General features: G+C 33.3%; 1 protein-coding gene across 4 annotated transcripts in view; it reads right to left on the bottom strand.

Annotated features, from left to right (window-relative positions):
• Window positions 1-20629, bottom strand: part of COL19A1 (collagen type XIX alpha 1 chain) — a 453356-nt gene that overhangs the window by 248134 nt on the left and 184593 nt on the right. The gene's annotated exons all lie outside the window — the stretch shown is intronic.

Below are 20629 nucleotides of genomic sequence, written 5' to 3'. Positions count from 1 at the left end.
ATGGTAATGGTTGTAGTGTATTATATTCTTCTGATTCTATTGGTTATATATGATATCATTTCATAGAATTCTTTCCATATTTTAAAAAAGTATTCCTTGTCATCATCAATTTTAACTGCATTGTAGTGTTATGTTCTACAATTTATCCTTGTTGGATATTTAGGTTGTTTGTAGTTCTTGGCAAATACATATAATGTGGTTATGAAAATCTTTGAAGAGATTGTCCTTTTTGTTACTGTTCATTTCAGATAAACCTTTCAAGGCACATTTCCAACAATGGAATTATTTGGATAAAAGTTATGATTATTTTTGTAACTTTTGGTGTGATTGCAAGATTAGCACCCTACTGGTGGGAAATGTGAAGCTTAGCAATGCCATTACCTTGTAAATCCCCACAATTCTGTGGTAAGACAGAGTAATTCTTTTTTTTTTTTTAGATAAGAATCTGAGATAGAAAGGAGAGCTGAAGTAATTGGTAATACCCAGAACAGAAGCCATATTTTTTGCTCTTAAAGAAGAATACCATCTGCTGGTTTCTAACTATCAGTAAACACACAAGTGAAACAGCCTTCTATAACTTAACTCATTCTATATTTGGGGCTCAGGATCAAGATATTGGTATTGCTATCTCTAAGATTTATGCAAGATGATGTCCTATGTATAATAGACATATTTTTTCTTGCCTTCTCAAAGAGTGGGGGAGAGGACAATGAGAAGGAACAAATTTTAAACTGAAAATAAAAATAAATATAAAATACAAAAAAAATTTTAATTAAAAAAATTTAAAGGATTTATATAAAGAGAATGACTGCAATTGGGGAATCAATTACATAAAAAAAACTTTAGATTCATCTTTGTGTTCAGTTTTATAGATATTCAAACAGGGCTGAATTCAACTTAATTTCTTATACTCTCTAATTTGAAGGAAATTACTTAATGAGATTCATTTCATGTAATACAATGCCATGATTTTTACAAACATGACTATTCTGAGTGAATTTATTTTATTCCTTGCTAAAGATTAGAATTCAAAGAAATTTAATAAAGTTTTATTAATCATCTGCCAATTTTGTGATACTAAACATTAAGAATACAGTAATTTTTAAAAGAGAGAGAGAGAGAAACTCAGCCCTCAAGGAGATTACAACCAAAATTCAAAGGTTATATGATATCAGTTAGGTGGCATAGGCGATAAAGTTGCTGGCCTTGAAGTCAGAGTTTGAATCTTTCCTCAGAATCTAAGAAAGTTACTTAACATTTTTATAACTGTCAAAATTGAGTTGAAAACATCATCATAAGTGTTTGCAATAGTGATTTGTAATAATACATATATTCCTTATTTTTCTTTTAAAAACTGTTTCATATATTTTATAAATGATTGGAATAATAATCCAAAATATATAAAATAGAATTTAGAATTTGAAAGATTTCACATAATGGGTTCAATTAGTCTGTCTAGGCAAATGATTTTCAAATCTATAATAATCAGTCTTGGTCTTTTTCTTAAGTTTTGTTCTATTTTATTCTACTACATATCTTTATCTGGATGTTTCATATATCTCTCAAACATAAAATATAATATTTTCTTCTCAAATCATCCCCACCTGAAATCTAGATCTTCAATTTCAGAGTTATTTCTCAATATTCTCTCTCTTTCAACCCCTATATCCAGTCAATTATCAAATATTTGGGGTGCTACCTCCAAAATTTTTCAGTGCATCTGTCTCTTCTTTCTCCTGTTTTCTAGTTCATTTCTTGCTTGGACTATTTCAATTGTCATCTAATTGTTCTCCCTACCTCAAGTATATTTTTCTTTTCTTTTTTCTCCTATTTAGAATTTTTAGAATATTATTTTGTCTCCGGTCTTTTATTTTCAATTCATCCGTTACACAGCTGCTGGTCAATATTACAAAATTTAGGTCTGTTACTTCACAAAAATTTCTGGTGGATCCTTATTGTCCCTCAGACAAAAAAAAATCATGTCTATCCTTTTTTCTTCATGCTCTGGTAACCAACATGCCTATCCAAACATTTCACATTACTCCCATTTATACAGTATCGATTCTAGGTGAAATGGCCTATTATTGGTTCCTAGTACAAGAAAATTCATCTTCCAAATTACATGTCTTTGTATATGTGGCCCCCCATATCTGGAATGCAATTCTTAATTATTTCCTCCTAATACAATTCCTAGTTTCCTTTAAAGAATTGCTTGAGTTCAGGCTCCTACACTATCCCTTTCTTTATGCCTTCAGTTCTCTTTGTTTCCTCTTCTTCCTTTTCCTCCTTATTTTCTGCATTGCTATGGTTATAATTTGTATTCATTTATATTTGTATAGACACTCCCACTCCAACAAATGTAAGTTCCTTGAAGGCAATGGGGAATAAGTGGCAGTGGATAGAGTGCTTGGCTTGAAGTCAGGAAGCCTCCTTTTCTTGAATTCAAAACTGGCCTCAGATGTTTACTATCTGTGTGACCTTGAGCAAGTCACTTACTCTTTTTTACCTCAGTTTTATCATCTGTAAAATATGGAGAAGGAAATGGCAAACCACTACAATATCTTAGCTAAGAAAATCCCAAAATGGGGACACAACAAGTCAGACATGACTGAAAAACAACCAAACATTGAAGATAGGGACTATTCCAATTTTCTCTTTGTATCAACAATGCCTGTCATAGCACCCTGTATGTAGTAAGTGCTTAATAAATGTTTTTAAATCAAATTCACAAAGATATTTGAAGGTTTTAGTTGTATTTAGTCAGTAAAATAAACCATAGAATGACAAAAAAAAACCATAAACAACAAAACAACCAGGGGGTGAGTTTGGTTTATGGCAACAAAAGAAAAAAAACTATACACACTGTCAGACAGCAAATTACTGAAGAAAGCTAATTAATTAGACCTACTTTCAGTTCATGAGGGATGACAAGTTCTTAATATGAAATTATGGGAAAGTAATCATCAGAATCAATTTTTATCAAGTATGGAAATAAAGAATGATAACAAGGTGCTATATAATTTTCCTCAAAAATGACAATATCTTGACCCTCAGTTAATGTCATTCTTCATATTCTGAAAAAAAGCTATTATCGCTCCATGAAGTCTCAAATGGAAGAGGAACATTCAGAATGATACTCTCTCAGTGATGTTAAATTTGATTTATCTAAAATACAGGCACAGAATGCTCACAATAGGAGTGAAATTAATGATAAGCTACATCTGGTCAATTCTCTGTGCTAAAAGAAAATACTTAAATATTGAATTTGCAATCGAAAAATAAATTTTCATTCAGAAATACCCATACTTCTTAAAACATCCATAAATGTCCTCCTGCCCTTAGCTCAGGATCCATCTGCAAGCTGCAGGACAAATTTACAGGAAATATAGTTAAGTCTTGGTTATCCTGTGAGGATCTAGCTCTGTATGAATTGTCCATGGAAAAATTTTAATCCTAAAACTGCTCATTCTGACCCTCACTATACTTTCAGGCTTCATCTCTCAACTCTCAAATGGTATGTGTTTAAGGAAACACTCAATCATTTCAATATCTGTTTGAGCTATTATTTGGAAGGTCAACTTATGGCAGAAAAAAATCATTCTGAATTTCAAAACCAAGTACATTTTGGATTATCCAAGCCACTGATCCCTTCCGTAAGTGCAGGAAGCAAATGACACTATTTACCAACTAGAATTCAAGAAATAGAACTATGGTTGAGCTTCAGTGCTCTTGATTTGAATTTATTGTCCTTAAATTTCCTGTCTTATTTCTGAAGGGCAGTCAGTAAGTCCACAAACATTTATGAAGTACTTACTCTGTGCCAGGATTTGTGTTATGCACAAAGGAAGACAAAATTTTTTTTTGCTCTCAAGGAGCTCATGTTGTAGGAGGGGAGCCACCAAGTAAATGTCTTTCTAGAATAGAACAGATTATTTCCCCCCTAAAAAAATACTCCTCCTATTCCAAATTTCTTGTAACAATCTCCTAGTCATCTGTGTTTGAAACCAAAGAGTGAACCTCACCTTTTTACTCTTCCTCACTCCTATATCTCATCAGTTGACAAGTTTAATAGTTATTCCCCCTTGAAATCTCTCACATTCTTTTTTTTTATGCACACCAAAATCACACTACTTCTAGTTGTCATCTGTTCTCTTTTTAGCTATTTTGCTGCTTTTCAACTGTTGTCCAAGTCCACGTGACCCTGTGGACATTGCTTATGGGGTTTTCTTAGCAAAGATACTGGAGCAATTTGACACTTCCTTTTCCAGCATTCATGCATTTTATACATGAGGAACTCAGGTAAATAGGGGTTAATTGATTTGCCCATGATCACACAGCTACTAAGTGTTTGGAGGCTGCATTTAAGCTCATTTCTCCAATTCCAGGCTCATAGTTATTGTTGTTTCTGAGTCATTTCAGCTCTTTGTGACCCCATGTAGGGTTTTCTTGGTAAGATACTGGAATGGTTCCTCATTTCCTTCTCCAACTAATTTTATAGATGGGGAAACTAGGTAAATAGGTGAAAGTGACTTGCCCAGATTCACACAGCTACTAAGTAGCTAAGGTAGGATTTAAGACCAGTCTTCCCGACTAGACCCAGCATTCTATTCACTGTTTCACCTTGCTGCCCTTAGCTATGAGCAGCTTCCTATCTGGTGTGCCTACCTCCAGTCTCTTCCCTCCTCAACCAGTTAACTTGTGGCCTCAGTTACATGGCTAAAACTATCTTTGACCAAGTCACTCAGGTCCACAGGAAACTTTAGGGACTTTTCTGCAACTGAAAGAAAATCCAAACTCCTCTGCTTGGTATTTAAAGCTCCTCATAATCTGGCTCCAGGCTATCTTTCCAGACATTACAAATTGCTTCTCTTACACATCCCACATTTCTAGATAAACTGGTCTACTTTTTGTTACTCATAGAAAATATTTTATCTTCCACTTCTTTACCTCCTTTCTTAACTCCTTGCCTTTTGGAATCCCTTTACTCAGTTGAAATCCTTCAGCCTTTTCTTATCCCCTTAGTGATTAATGTCCTAAGTTATTATGTATTTATTTTGTAAATAGTCTAATTTATTTCAATATAAGCACATTCTATCCTCCAGTAGACTATCAACCTCCTGAGAACAGGAATTGCCTCAAATTTGCATTATTCATCAAGTGCACTTTTGTGTTCACTCAATGTATTCCTGTACTCCGAATCAATTGAATTCCTTTTTACATAAAATAACTCAGTGTTCTGTATCCAGAATGATTAGAGGGTCTCATAATACTTCTCCTTTCAATTTTAGTTGAAAGAATATGGAAGGGGAAATATAAGAGCAATATCAGGAGGTGAGGTGGAAGAATTTACTACACTATGTGCAATAATTTTTATTTGTAAATTTAGGCTTGACTTTTACAAATTAGAAGTCTAACCTTTCTCATTTCACCGAAATGACAATTTCTCTTTGTTCTGAAGTATGTTGCGGATGAATTCACCTGGGAACTAATCAACTAGTTCTCTGTTACTTTTCCTCTGGTATTAGGATTATTATGTTTTATAGTTACTTAGTTTTTCATGTATTTCAGATAGAGGTAGTCAGTTATTCATCAAAAGAGTCTTAGTTGTAGTGGTAGAAGATTCTGGGCTGGGCTGGAATCTTAGTTCAGTAGCCATATCACTGTGGGAATGTCAATTTCTTTTTCTAAGCTTCAGTTTCCTTAAAATGGAGATAATGTTTGAATTGAACTACATTTTGTTTAATTGTATCTCCCTCTTTTTTAAAAAAAATTAATTAATTGAGAACATTTTTCCATGATTCCATGGTTCATGTTCGTTCACTCCTCTTCCCTCCCTGTCTCAGAGCTGACAAGCAATTCCACTGGGTTATACATTTATCATTGTTCAAAACCTATTTCCATGTTACTAATATTTTAATAGAGTGATCATTTAAAGTAAAAATCCCCAATCATATCCCCATTGAACCATTTGATCAATCATGTTTTTCTTCTGCATTTTTACTCCCACATTTTTTTTTCTGGATGTGAATAGCATTCATTCTCATAAGTCCCTTGGGATTGTCCTGGATCATTGCATTGCTACTAATAAAGAAGTCCATTACAATCGATTGTGCCATAATGTATCAGTCTCTGTGTACAATATTCTCCTAGTTCTGCTCCTTTCACTTTGCATCAGTTCCTGGAGGTCTTTCCAGTTCACATAGATTTGCTCCAGTTAATCATTCCTTTCAGATGGTATTCCATCACCAACAGATACCACAATTCGTTTAGTCGTTCCGCAATTGCTGGACACTCCCTCATTTTCCAATGTTTTGCCAGCTCAAAGAGAAAGGCTATAAATATATTTGTACAAATCTTTTTCCTTATGATCTCTTTGGGATATAAACCCAGTAGTGGCAAGGCTGGATAAAAGGGCAGGCAGTCTTTTAGAGCCCTTTGGGCATAGTTCCAAATTGTCTTCCAGAATGGTTGGATCAATTCACAACTCCATTAGCAATGCATTAGTGTTCCAATTTTGCTACAACTCCTCCAACATTTATTATTTTGCTTTATTAGTCATATTGGGCGAATATACTAGGTGCAAAGTGGTACCTCAGAGTTGTTTTAATTTGCATTTCTCTAATTATGAGTGATTTGGAACACTTTCTCATGTGCTTATTGATAGTTTTGATTTTTTTATCTGAAACCTCTCTATTTATGTCTATTGATCATTTATCAATTGGGGAATGCCTTGATTTTTTTGTACAATTAACTTAGCTCCTTATAACTTTGACAAATTAGACCTCAATCAGAGCTTTTTGTTGTAAAGATTTCCCCCCAATTTGTTGCTTCCTTTCTGATTTTGGTTGCATTGGTTTTGTTTGTACAAAAGTTTTTTAATTTAATGTAATCAAAATTATTCACTTTACATTTTGTAATATTCTCTGTCTCTTGCTTGGTCATAAAATCTTTCCTTTCCCATAGATCTGACAGGTATACTATTCCATGTTCACCTAATATAATTTCCTTCATTATATTTAAGTCATTTACACATTCTGAATTTATCTTGGTATAGGGTGTGAGATGTTGATCTAAACCTAATTTCTCCCATATTGTTTTCCAATATTCTCAGAAGTTTTTGACAAATAGTGGGTTCTTGTCCCAAAAGCTGGGATCTTTGGGTTTACTGAATGGTATCTTGCTGAGGTAATTTACTCCAAGTCTATTACATTGATCCAACCTTCTATCTCTTAGCCAGTCACATGTTGTTTTGATGATCACTGATTTACAGTACTGTTTAAGATCTGGTACTGCTACAACTCCATCCTTCCCACATTCTGTTTCATTAATTCCCTTGATATTCTTGATCTTTTGTTCTTCCAAATGAATTTTTTACAATTTTTTCAAATTCTATAAAAACATTTCTTGGTAGTTTGATAGGTATGGCACTAAATAAATAAATTAATTTGCGTAAGATTGTCATTTTATCCCAGCCATGAACAATTAATGTTTTGCAGTTCTTTAGATCTAGTTTTAATTGTGTGGAAAGAATTTTGTAGTTGTGTTCATATAATTCCTGTGTTTGTCTTGGCAAATAGATTCCTAAATATTTTATATTTCTAGGGTGATTTTAAATGGAGTTTCTCTTTCAAATTCTTTCTGCTGAGTTTTCTTGGAAATATATAGAAATGTTGATGATTTAAGTGATTTATTTTGTATCCTGCAACTTTGCTAAAAATTGTTGACTATATTCACTAGTTTTTAAGTTGATTTTCTAGGATTTTTTAAGTAGACCTTCATATCATCTGCGAAGAGAGTTTAGTCTCCTCATTGCCATTGCCTTCTAACCAATCCCGTTTGCAGATGATACTTGCTGATCATTATAAATATATATACTCTTTATCATTTTTAAAAAAGCTCCATCTATTCCTATACTTTCTAGTGTTTTTAATAGGTATGGATATTGTATTTTGTCAAAGGCTTTTTTCCTGCATCTATTGAGATTATCGTGATTTCTTTTGGTTTGGTTATTAATATGGTCAATTTTATGGATGGTTTTCCTAATATTAAAACATCCTTGCATTACTGGTACAAATCCCACCTGCTCATAGTGAATAACCCTTGTGATCACTTGCTGTAGTCTTTTTGTTAGTATGTTATTTAAGATTTTTCTCTGTTTCTCTTTCTAAATTTCTCTGTTTTTGGTCTATCTTGTTTTGAAATCAGTACCATAATTGTGTCATAAAAGGAATTTGGTAAAACTCCTTCTTTGCTTATTTTGTCAAATAGTTTCTTTATGGGATTAGTTGTTCTTTAAATGTTGGATAGAATTTGCCTGTGAATCTATCTGGCTCTGGGGATTTTTTCTTAGGGAGTTCCTTAATGGCTTGCTCAATTTCTTTTTCTGAAATGGGTCTGTTTAAGTATTCTCATTTCCTGTTTTGTTAATCTAGGCAGTTTATATTTTTGTAAATATTCACTCATTTCACCTACATTGTCATATTTGTTGCCATAAAATTGAGCAAAATTCTTCTTAATAGTTACTTAATTTCCTCTTCATTAGAGGTGAGGTTGCCCTTTTCATCTTTGATACTTTGAATTGGATTTTCTTCTTCTTTTTAATTAATTAACTAGTACTTTATCTATTTTATTTGTTTTTTGAAAGTACCAGCCTATTTATTCATTAATGGTTCTTTTACTTTCAATTTTATTAATTTCTCCTTTGATTTTTAGGATTTCCAATTTAGTTTTTATCTGGAGATTTTTAATTTGTTCTCTTTCTAGTTTTATTTTTAATTTGCGTGCCCAATTCATTGACCTTTTCCCTTTCTGATATGCACTCAGGAATATAAATTTTCCTCTAAGTATTGCTTGGCTGTATCCCATATATTTTGATATGTTGTTTCCTCATTATCATTCTCTTCAATAATCAATAATTGTTTCTTTGATTTTTTTTCTTTGACCCACCAGTTTTGTAGAATTAGATTAGTTTCAATTTTTTTAGTTTTAGATTTGTTTTTCCATAAGCCCTTATTAATTATTACTTTTATTGCATTATGATCTGAAAAAAATGCATTCATTATTTCTGCTTTCCTACATCTGTTTGCTATGTTTTTATGCCTTGATATATGGTCAATCTTTGTATATGTGCCATGTGCTGCTAAAAAGAAGGTATATTCCTTTTTGTCCCTATGTATTTTTCTCCACATGTCTACTAACTCTAATTTTTCTAAGATTTCATTCACTTCTCTTGCCTCTTTCTTATTTATTTTTTTGGTTTGATTTATCTAGTTTGATAGAGGAAGGTTCAGGTCTCCCACTAGTATAGTTTCTCTATCTATTTCATCCTTGAGCTCCACTAGTTTCTCCTTTAGAAATTTGGATGCTACGCCATTTGGTGCATATATGTTGAGTACTGATATGTCTTAATTATGTATACTGCCTTTCATCGAGATGTAATTACCTTCTTTATCTCTTTTAATCAGATATATTTTTGCTTTAGCTTTGTCGGAGATCATAATTGCTACTCCTGCCTTCTTTGTCTCAGTTGCAGCCTAGTAAATTCTGCCCCACCCTCTTGCCTTTTTCTGTTCATGTCTACCTGCCTCAAGTATGTTTCTTGTAGACAACATATGGTAGGATTCTGGTTTTAAAACAATTCTGCTATCTGCTCCCTTTTTACAAGTGAGTTTATCCTATTCACTTTCACAGTTATGATTACTGTCATTGTATTCCCCTCCATTTTGACATCCTTCTGAGACTCTGCCTTTTCTCTTATACCTCTCATCCTCTCCTTTGACTTTTGACTTTTAGTCAGTCTCCTCTCTAATGTTACTCCCCTCCTCACCTCCTAACTTCTTAATATTCCCTTCTTACTACAGGGGTTTTCAAAAGATTCCACCACCACCCCCAACCTCTCCCTCTCTTGTATTGGTCCCCTCCCCACCAGTATGTTTATTACCCTCCTACGTCTCTACAGGGCATGATACAATTCTCTGCCCCAATGAAGCCAATTCCAATAGGCATAAGATTGAAATATAAACAGTTGCCAATTTCTTCCTCCTTTCCATTATATTGATCTTCTTTCCCCCTCCCCCATGTGCTTCTTTATGAAATATGTATTGACCCCATTTTATCTCTTTTCCTATTTCCCTTAGTATTATCCTTTTTTTACTCCTAGTTTTTTATATTTTTGACATATCATCCTTCATGGTTTTCCACTGTACTCTCTATGTATGCTTTTTCTAGCTACTCCAATTATAATAATTTTTAAGAGTTAACAATATCATCTTTTTCATATAGGAATACACATCATTGGACCTTAATGAATCCCTTAAATTGTTTTTCTTTCTAAATTACTTTTTGGTGATTCTCTTGCATTCTATATTTGGACATCAAATTTTCTGTTTAAGTGTGTGGTCTTTTCTTTGGGAATTTTTGGAAATATTCTATTTTATTAAATGACCATACTTTCCCCTGTAAGAATATAGTTAATTTTGCCAAGAAGTTGATTCCTGGTTACAGACTCGGTTCCCTTGCTTTCCAGAATATCATATTCCATGATTTCTAGTCCTTCAGTGTCCTGTGTAATCCTGACTGTGGCCCCATGATATTTGAATTGTTTCTTTTTCGCAGTTTGTAGTATCTTTTCCTTGGTCTGGAAGTTCTTCAGTTTGGCTATAATATTCCTGGGTATTGTCAATTGGGGATTTAATGCAGGAGGTGATCTGTGAATTCTTTCAATATCTGTTTTACCCTCTTGTTTAAGATGAACAAGAGGGTAAAACAGAGCAGTTTTCTTGGATAATTTCCTATAGAATGACGTTTAAGATTTTTCTTTGGCCATGATTTTCAGGTAGTCCAATAATTCTTAAATTGTCTCTCCTAGATCTATTTTCCATGTCTGTTGTTTTATCAATGAGGTGCTTCATATTCCCCTCAATTTTGTCAATCTTTTGATTTTGTTTTATATATTCTTGCTGTCTTGTGAAGTCCTTTGCTTCTAATTGTCCAATTATAATTTTAAAGAATGAATTTCATCCTTGACTTTTTGATGCTCCTTTTCCTTTTGATATATTTTTCTTTGTAGGTCATTGTTTTTATCTTTTACTTTCTTTGCTTCATTTTTGAGCTGATCAATTTTGGCTTTCAAGACACTATTTTGTTGTTTTAGTGCCTTTGTTTCCAGATGGCCTATTTTGCTTTTTAAAGTTCCTTTTCTAATTTTCTTCAAAGTCTCTTAATTGTTTTATGAATTGTTTTTTGAGCTCTTCCACAACCCAAGTTCAATTTTCTGGAGTTTCTGAGGTTTTGCTTGCTGTTCCTTGGTCCTCTGTTCCATTTGTTCTTTGTTCATTACCTGAGTAGAAGCTGTCAAACATAATTTCTTTTTTATTTGTCTTTTGCTTATTCATATTTTGTCCTTCTTTCCCCCTCCTTATTGGCTGAATTCTTGCTTTTGTTTGCTAGATCTCTGAGTTTGAACTTTTCTGCTCTGACGGGGCTTCTTCTCTGCTTTGTTTCTGATAAATGGGATTAGGCAGATTGAACTGACCTGGTGTATTATTGTGCCCTAGGTCAGATCTTCCTCGGCTGCCAGCAGAGGCTGAAGGTGAAGGTGAAGGTCTGGAGGCTAAAGGTAGTTACGCTGTCTTCCTCTTTACTCCTCTCTGCCAGCCTCCTCCCTGCCAGTCACCTGTTCAGAGCCCTCAGCTTCCTATGGTGATTTCAGTTCCTGCCTTCACACTGGGATCCCACAGTTATCTGGAGCCCTACTGTGGGTATCAGTGTAGTAGTTGGGGGAGGGGTATTAGATCTTTCCCTTATACCCCAGAATTCAATTTTATCTGTATACCTTTCAGGTTGAATTAAATAACATGTGGCTCTGTCTTGTTGAGTTTTGCTTTCTGTCTATTTTGAAGCTCTCATTTTGCTTTTGGTATGGATGGAAAGTTACAGAGGATATGACTTCTACTTATTCTAAGCCATTATCTTGACTCCACCTCTCGTATGTGACTCCTTGTGACTCCAATTGGAGTCTTCTTGGAAAAAACATCTAAGTGGCTTGCCATTCCTTCTCTAGCTCATTTTACAGATGAGGAAACTAAAGCAAACAGGAGTTGTTGAGAGAAAAACACTTAAAGTACTCTCTAAATGAGTTATCATTACTATTAGTACTACTAGTACTAATGATACTCTCGAATACTTAACTAGATGGGAAGTGGTTTGAAGGAAGCAAACAAGCTTGAATCTTATTACTTTGTATCTCTCAAAGTATTCAGTAAAATGACTTATGGGCATTCATCAGCTATTTGATGACTAGGTTTGATAAAGGAGAATACTTAATCATTTTCTCAATTTCTCTAGCAAATGATTTGATAAATGTCAATCATCCACTCTGTGTAAACATTGCACAAGATGGCAGAAGATGGAATTCATAAGAATCTTGTAGTTTTATATCACAGCAGAGGAAAGCATATACTCAATGAAACTAGAAGTCTGCAACAAATAATCCAAATTAGTCCAATCAATTTGGATTTGAGAAGACAAAGTGCCTACATACATAAACCTTTCTCAGGAAATTGCTGTTGTTGTTAAGTCATTTTTCAGTTTTGTCTAACTCTTTGTGACTCCATTTGGAATTTTCTTGGCAAAGTGACTGAAGTAGTTTGTCATTTCCTTTTCTAGGTTATTTTATAATGAAGAACTGAGGCAAAGGAGGGTCAAATGACTTTCCAGGGTCACACAGCTAATGGGAGTCTGAGGCCAGATTTCAACTTTGGAAGATGAGTCTTCCTGACTCCAGGTCTAGTACTCTATTCACTTTACCACCTGGAAAAGTTACTCACTATTCAGGAAAAGGTAAATCCTTCAGTGGAATAGGAGCATATAAACAATGAACTGAAACATAATTGTGAGTTAACTGGGTCAGAGGAGGGTTTTGAAGTGTTTAACAAATAATAGCAGATGTTTAGAAGTTAAGATTAATAACACCTGAACATACTTGGCTTCAGAAAAGGAATAGAAACATATTCTTAACTTCTCAATCAACTGAAATGGGAAAAGGTTTTTCTCTAATACATGACTTGTACTCTTTTGCCAGGAATGTTATGGTACATCTGATACCAAAAACACACTTCAACAAAAATATTTTGCAAGTAAATGTATTTTAAACATTATGATCATTGCTTTAAAATGTGCCTCATATCTTCTGCAATATAAGATTAAGCAGGATTGACGTTAGTTCTTACAATATTTTAGAGCATATTCTTTGTTTCAAATAAAGTGAATGAAATTACAAAAGAGAAATTTATTTGCCTGTATGGGGCCCTGAACCATTTAAGTGCAAGAGCATCTTAGACTAATGTGGTAAGTTATGTGTAGCAGAAACTCACTCCTGGGCATTTTCTGGTGAGAAAATTTAGTTCTAAACATAGATATGATTTTTAAGTGGGAAGGAAAGAAAGATAAAGTATTTGTTAAGAGCCAACTATATTACAGTCATTGTGCTAAATGCTTTACCAACATTATCTTATTTGATCCTTATAACAGTCCTCAGAGGTAGCTATTATTATTATTCTTGCTTTATACCTGAGGAAACTGAGACTGAAAGAGGTTAGTTAAGTGACTACCCAGAGGCTATACAGCAGGTGTCTGAGAAGGGATCTGAACTCAGGTCTTCTGACTTGAGGCCAGAGAATTATTCACTTCAACACTTTTTTGTTCTTGTTCTGTTGTTGCTATTTTTTCCAGTTATATTTGACTCTTTATGACCCCTTTGGGATTTTCTCAGCATAGATATTGGAGTGGTTTGCCATTTCCTTCCCTATTTCTCTTTTTCCTTCTTTTTTCTCTCCTCATTTTTACAGATGATAAAAATGAGGAAAACAGCATTAAGTGATTTGTCCAGAGTCATATAGGTAGTATGTATCTAAGGCCAGATTTGAACAGAGGAAGATGAATCTTTGTGATTCCCATCTTGGCACTTTTTTAATAATAAAATTATATTTTTCAGATTACATGTCAATATAATTTTTAAATGTTCATTTTCTGATATTTTGTAATTCATTTCTCTCTCTCCCTCCCTCTGGTTCAAAATTGAATGATCTATCCACTATACCACATTATTTCAGAGAGTTTGAAAAATTTAAAGAGTATCAATTTTCTGTCCTTTTACAAATTTTTTTCCTGAGAGTATAAACATTCATAAAAATAAATTATTATATACATATAAAACTGATCTTTTTATTAAGTGATATTATCTATTCTCATCCATTCATAGGTACATCCAAAGAAAAAACAATAGAAATATTTCTTTACAGAAATCTGTCACAGACACCCTTCAATAATACCAAAGAGAAATAGAAAGTGATTCCACTGAAAAGAAAATAATATGAAATGCTAATATGAATATCAACACCACAATCATTATCAGAGTAGTATAATGAATAGGACACTGTACTTAGAATTAATTCCCAAGTTCAAAACCTACCTCATAAGCTCACTGAGCTGTGGGATTTTTGATAATTCACTTAAACCTCTTTGATGTTCAGTTCCTTTATTTGTGAAATTAAGGAATTGGACTCAGTGGTCTCTAAGGTCCATTCTAGCTCTAAATTTATGATTCCATGGTCCAGAGGAATAAAAGAGGAAGCCCAGTATGCTTGTTCTGTAACTGGGTAACCTCAAGACTCTCAGTTTTTTTTTTTCAAAAGAGAAATAAGGACCTGTATAATGAATACACAGAGAGAGACAAGAGGCAGAGAGTTCCTTTGTAGAAGTTACCAGGTCAGGTCTGCTCAAAAATAAGATCTCTTCATCTTTCTTTCTATCTATCTATCTATCTATCTATCTATCTATCTATCTATCTATCTATCTATCTATCTATCTACATGTGCATAAATACACATATATGATTGTTATATATATGATATATGAAATATCTAGGGTCCTTTCTAGGTCTGTGATATTATGAACCTATGAACTCTCCCATGATTTCTAGCTGTGAATTATCTTAGAGATTGTCTAGTAATATGTAAGATATAATAATGTGATAGCTATCATATATATAATTATATGTATATATTATTTTGATGTATACATATATGTGTATATATGGCACATATCCATATGTATATACATATGTACATATATGATTTTTTTTTACTATACCTTGTCTGGGAATCTCTACAGAGGAATTCCCTCTACTAATGTAGGTCAGCACCTGCTTTTACGTTAGAGGACTGACTTGGGCTGCAAAAGGTTAATAGGTTTGCTGAAAGTCACATTAAAAAGTATGTGTAAGTAGATGAACTTGAACTGAGGTCTTCCCGGCTTTAAGGACAATTTTCTATCTTTGTTATACTGCCCTCTAATGTGTTAAAATAGCTTATGAAATTATCCTCATATATTCTGTAGATTTCTAAATAGTTGCTAAACTACTCTTTGGAGGTATCATGCTTTCATAGTGGTTGACATTTAACTCATATAACTGTAATTTACCTTATAGTGGATAGTAGAAGGGTAATTATTTCATGAAAAGGATCCATTAGGGATGAAAGGTACTATAAAAACTGTCACTAAATAAAAGCAAGAAAAATACTAAAGCAAGTGACATTTCAAGGTTTATATTATTGCAATTAAGTGATTTCATTTTCTTAGTTTCCCATAGAACTCATAGTTCCCATAGTTCCCCAGTGAACTCTAGGTAGACTGGTTTGATTTGGTCCTAACCAGGGAGAGGGGGTTGCTTATTTTTATTCATCTCTGAGCTTTGCTAATAAAAATATGGAGACCAAGGTCTGCCTGTCCAAACCATTTCTGTCATCTGTCTTAATGATTGATGTGAATAAGTAAATGTATGATTGATTCAGTTGTGATGATTCGGTTTGATTATGAAAACAGCCCAGATGATTGAATTGGCTTTGCCACAGTTCAGTGGCCACAAGCATGTATCCAGAATAGGCTGCAGAAAGTTCTTTGGAGGCAGGCATTTTTAAAACTCTCTGTTACACATTCAAATGAAGGCGACCAGGTTTACATTTAACTACCAGTGCCACAATACCTGCAGTGATTTTTATATGACTAGACTACAAAGTCAGCCAATATTGAAATCTTAAGGATCAATGTAGATTAATATATGGTTAATTCCAATTTCTATTACTTCAATCAAGAAAACTAATATGACTTTTTTAGTTGTGGTGACCAAGGATGTTACAAAAAGTTTTATTATGAATATAAACTTGGGTCCAGTATATTTTGTCCAAGTCCCTCATTTTATAGGTGTGGAAACTAAACCCCAAAGGTTAAAAGACCTTCTCATGGCTGTGCAAGTAAGAAACAGAGTTTGGATTCAAATATAAGTTCTCTGCCTTAAAATTCAACATTCTTTCCACCTCTCTGCACTATTCTACCATACTGTAACTTGTTACAATTAATTGTGCATAGCAACAATCTCCAAAGTAATGCATCTGTGCACATGTAATTGTAGTAATGAAATATATTATTTAAGCAGGTTCTTTTTGGTCCATGATGTGAAAACTTTTGTCATTTCCTGATTAATTACAATGCTACATCAAAGCATTCCAGGACCTCATCAATCTGCTCCTTTCACAGATGGAAACAGTAACCCATCCATATATAACCTCTCTTCCCATTTGATTCCTGACCATTTCTTATAAACTCTTCAGAAAGGTTCTGTCTTTATGTTGGACGCCCATCCTGAGACCTTTTAACATCCCATAGGTACCAGTAAAGTATTCAGGCTATCCATCTGTCATCCTTTACACTTGAAAGTCAACAAGCTTCTTTTTCAGATTAGATGTTTCCTGGATGATGTTTGTATTCTCTCTTTCTCTGTTTCTCTGTCTCTGTCTTTCTACACTTCTCTCTCACACACATACACACACAAAATGCATCTCTCTAAAGACTTTTATGTTGCCCCCAAATTTTGATTCTGAGATTGTAGTGTTCCATGATTCAAACTGATATAGCTTCATTAGGAAAATATTGGGGAGAAGATAGTTGGAATTTGCCAAAAAGCATCTTGAAATCAATAGTAAATATTACACCATTTCCCCAATACAATGTAACCCCATCTAATGCAATTCTGGTACCCAATTATTGTCTATCCGAAATACATGCTTTAGTTCCGTGGGTTTCCCCTTCAATTTAATTACATCATGTGGGCAACGTACATTCTTCATCCATTTGAGTTTGTCTATTTGGATGATTAAAACAAGATGAATTAAGAAACTGCAGATAAAATTGAGGAGGTTCTATAGTAATATAGAGTTTAATGCAAATTGTATAATGTCATTTACAAACAGGAACATTTGGAGGAGCTTGCCAATCAATTTTGATAATGATGATGAGCTTTTTAAGATTTGAAACACTTATAAATGTTATCTCATTTGATCCTCACCGTAGCTCTGGGAGGTAGATGTTATTATTATCCCCATTGTAATAATTGAGGAATCTAGGTCGACAGAGGTGATATGACTTGCCCAGTGTCATACAATGAATATATTCTGGGATTGGATTTGAACTCAGGTCTTCCTGAGTGAGGGACCAGTGCTCTTTCCATTGTGCCACCTAATTGCCTTTAGAGAACCCCTTTTCAATTTATACTCTGCAATACACACTTCATGGTGACAGTAACAAACACCATTGGTGATACAAATTTAGAATATTTTTACAAAGATTTTATAACGATAGGAGGGCAAGTATATGTATTAGTAATAGTTCATATGTCCTCTACTGTCTTTTTGGGGGTAATACTATATTCTGTGATTTTCCTCCCTATTCTTTTGGTATTCAAGTAAGTGGGTTAGATTACATTGAGGAAATGGTGCAACATTTTCCATTGATTTCTTTGAAATACTATGAAAATAATTCCTTCAGCATCTTAAACATTGTGGCAACTCCACAAAGGATTCCTTTTGTATGTATTTGTTCTTTTTATTTATTAGTTTTTATTATGTAAAATTATTTAAATCTACTTATTAATTAGTCCTCAATTTCATGTTAATTACTGACATTCCTAGTTCCTCCTATTCACATTGTGTACTAAAATATTAAAACCTAAATATGGTAGACTACATTGTGCATCCTGCTGAGGAGAGATAATTACAAAAAAGGATTGTAAACTTATTCTTTTTTGTACCCATTTGTTATCCTCCTTCCAGTTTTATTTGCAGATTTTCTTGGGATAATCTAGCTTAATTGAATTCCATGAAAGATTTTCTGCATATTTATTTTCTCCTTTACTGTTTTATAAGGCAATGTTGGTAATCATTATGACCATATTACCATATTGCAAATGAACTTGTATTTAAAGTGATGTTGCTTCTGGCCATCATTCCTCTCAGTTTGGACAGGTAATCAATCTTATAGAAATGCAGCCTTTGGGTTCTCTTATTTGGGGATTATTTTGCACTGGTTAAACTCTATCAATAGTAATAATGATAATCAATATTATTTCTTTTTCTTGTTTCATAGTCTACAAGAAATGTTTAAATAGGTTGGGTTGGAGAATTTTCCACTATTCCTAATATTTTCTTTTTGCTTTCTTCTAATTGGATGTTAATTTTTCCTCTTGCTCCTGAGTTCATGATCTGTTTAGACATAGAGGACTTATATGATACATCAGGAACTAGGTCTCTTTTCCCTGTCAATTAAGAGATGATCAATTTCATTGGGTGGGGGGACATATCTTTTCTTTTTAGCCTCTCTTTTTGAAGATTGCATTTATGATGTATAGGCACAAGACTTTTTAATCATGTATAGGCACAAGACTTTAGGTGGTTTTTACTTCTTGCCTACAAACCATATTTTCAAACAGAGCTTTTATTATTCTCTCCTTTGCCTATACTGGCATCAAAATATATGTTGACATGAGTTAGATGACTTTGGAAAGTTCTTATAATTTCTATACTTCTTCATCCTTAAAAATAGATATTGGGGGATAAATTACTATTATTTTCTAGGGGATCCCTTAGTTTATTTAGGCTGATCATGGGCCCTGAAAGGCAAAGGGAGAAAATGTTCAATGAAATGATGTTTCTTCTTACTTTTGGCCACACAATAAACCCAATGTTGTCAACTCTTTTATTTGCTTCTCTGAGGAGAGTCAATGAATTGTCCCTTCCATTTAATTTCAATTTTCCAATTTTGTTTATTGTAACAATATCAAAATATTTAAATAGTTCAGTTTTTCCAGTGGTATATCATTGTTAGTCACTGGACAAAATAAGTCTTACATTTAGAAGGCCTATTTATAAAATTAGTGATTATAGAATATCTAAAACTATAGCATCTTCTACCATTATCTTCATAATCTTTACAGATAGCATTATTAGCACTTTAAAGTTGGCAAAGTACTTTATATATATTTACTCATTATAAATATTAACTCATTTGATCCTCACAAAACTCCTATTAGGTAGGTGCTATTATTATTCCCATTTTAGATATGAGGAAACTGAGGAGGGAAGAAGTTTAATGACTTTCCTAGGATCACACAACTATTAAGAATCTGACATGGGATTTTTCAGTTTTCTTTTCCACATTTGTCATGAACTCAAATTCCTCATCTGGTGACTAACCTTTTATAAAAGAGCCTCTTCACTATTAGCTAGCCTGGTATTTGGGTGGCAGGCATAGTATGAGACTTTAGTCAAAGAATTTATAGCTCAGCAAAATATGCTAGAATTTGTGTTTTATTTATAAAGGCTTTGAAAAGAATGGGTTACTTCTACTCTATTTGCTATAAACTTACCTTTAGGTATAAATATTGTATTAGCCCTTCAGATGTAATCTCCTTGAGTATAGGTCCAATTTTAGCTTTTTTCTGTAATTCCCAATATAATTATATATGGTGAAGTAAGTCATAGTATACTATGAAAGCAGTGGCTCTGAAGACAGAGGAACTAAGTTCAAATTATGCTGACAAAAACTACCTGAGTAACCTTAGAGAAGTAACTTCTACTATCCTACCTGGGCTTCAGTTGTAAGAGTATTCATATGTGATCCCTTTTAACTATAGATCTAAGATCCAATGACTAATGACCAATTGACTAATATATTAGAATAGGATTTCAGTTTATGTGTTGCTAATGCCAAATTAAAATTCAAAGCTATTTGGAAAATCGTCCATAAAACTACATAAGTTTCAAGAGATATAGTTATGTGTGAACATTTATAGATAAAAATCATCACAAAGAACAGTGAAAAGGCTGAAAAAGCACAAATAAAGAAGAAAAGGACCTAGATATAAGGCATTGCAATATTAAGAAAAGAATCACTGTGATACTGAACTCTGTCAAAGGAGTATGTTATGCATTGATGAATAACACATCATTTACAACTATTTAAAACCATCTGGATAGAATCTAGATAGAATCTCAAGCAAAGAAACAAACATGATTAAAGTGATGGATCCTATGAAGGTTTTAGCCTTCAATTCCTTAAGGAATTGGCTAAATTCCTAAAAAGGAAAGCTAAAACCTTCATAGGATGCAATTCCTTTAAACAAGGAATTGAATTGTTTAGTCAGAAAAGGGGGGAAATCAAAGAATTTGAATTATAGAAGAGATCTTGTGGAACTTGTTCAGTTTATAAATGAACACCCTAATGTGCTTGAAGTCATATT

This window comes from Monodelphis domestica, chromosome 2 (genome assembly GCF_027887165.1).
Source record: "Monodelphis domestica isolate mMonDom1 chromosome 2, mMonDom1.pri, whole genome shotgun sequence".
NCBI lineage: Eukaryota > Metazoa > Chordata > Mammalia > Didelphimorphia > Didelphidae > Monodelphis > Monodelphis domestica.
Note: the sequence above shows the minus strand (reverse complement) of the source record. Positions and strands in the feature narration are given on the sequence as shown.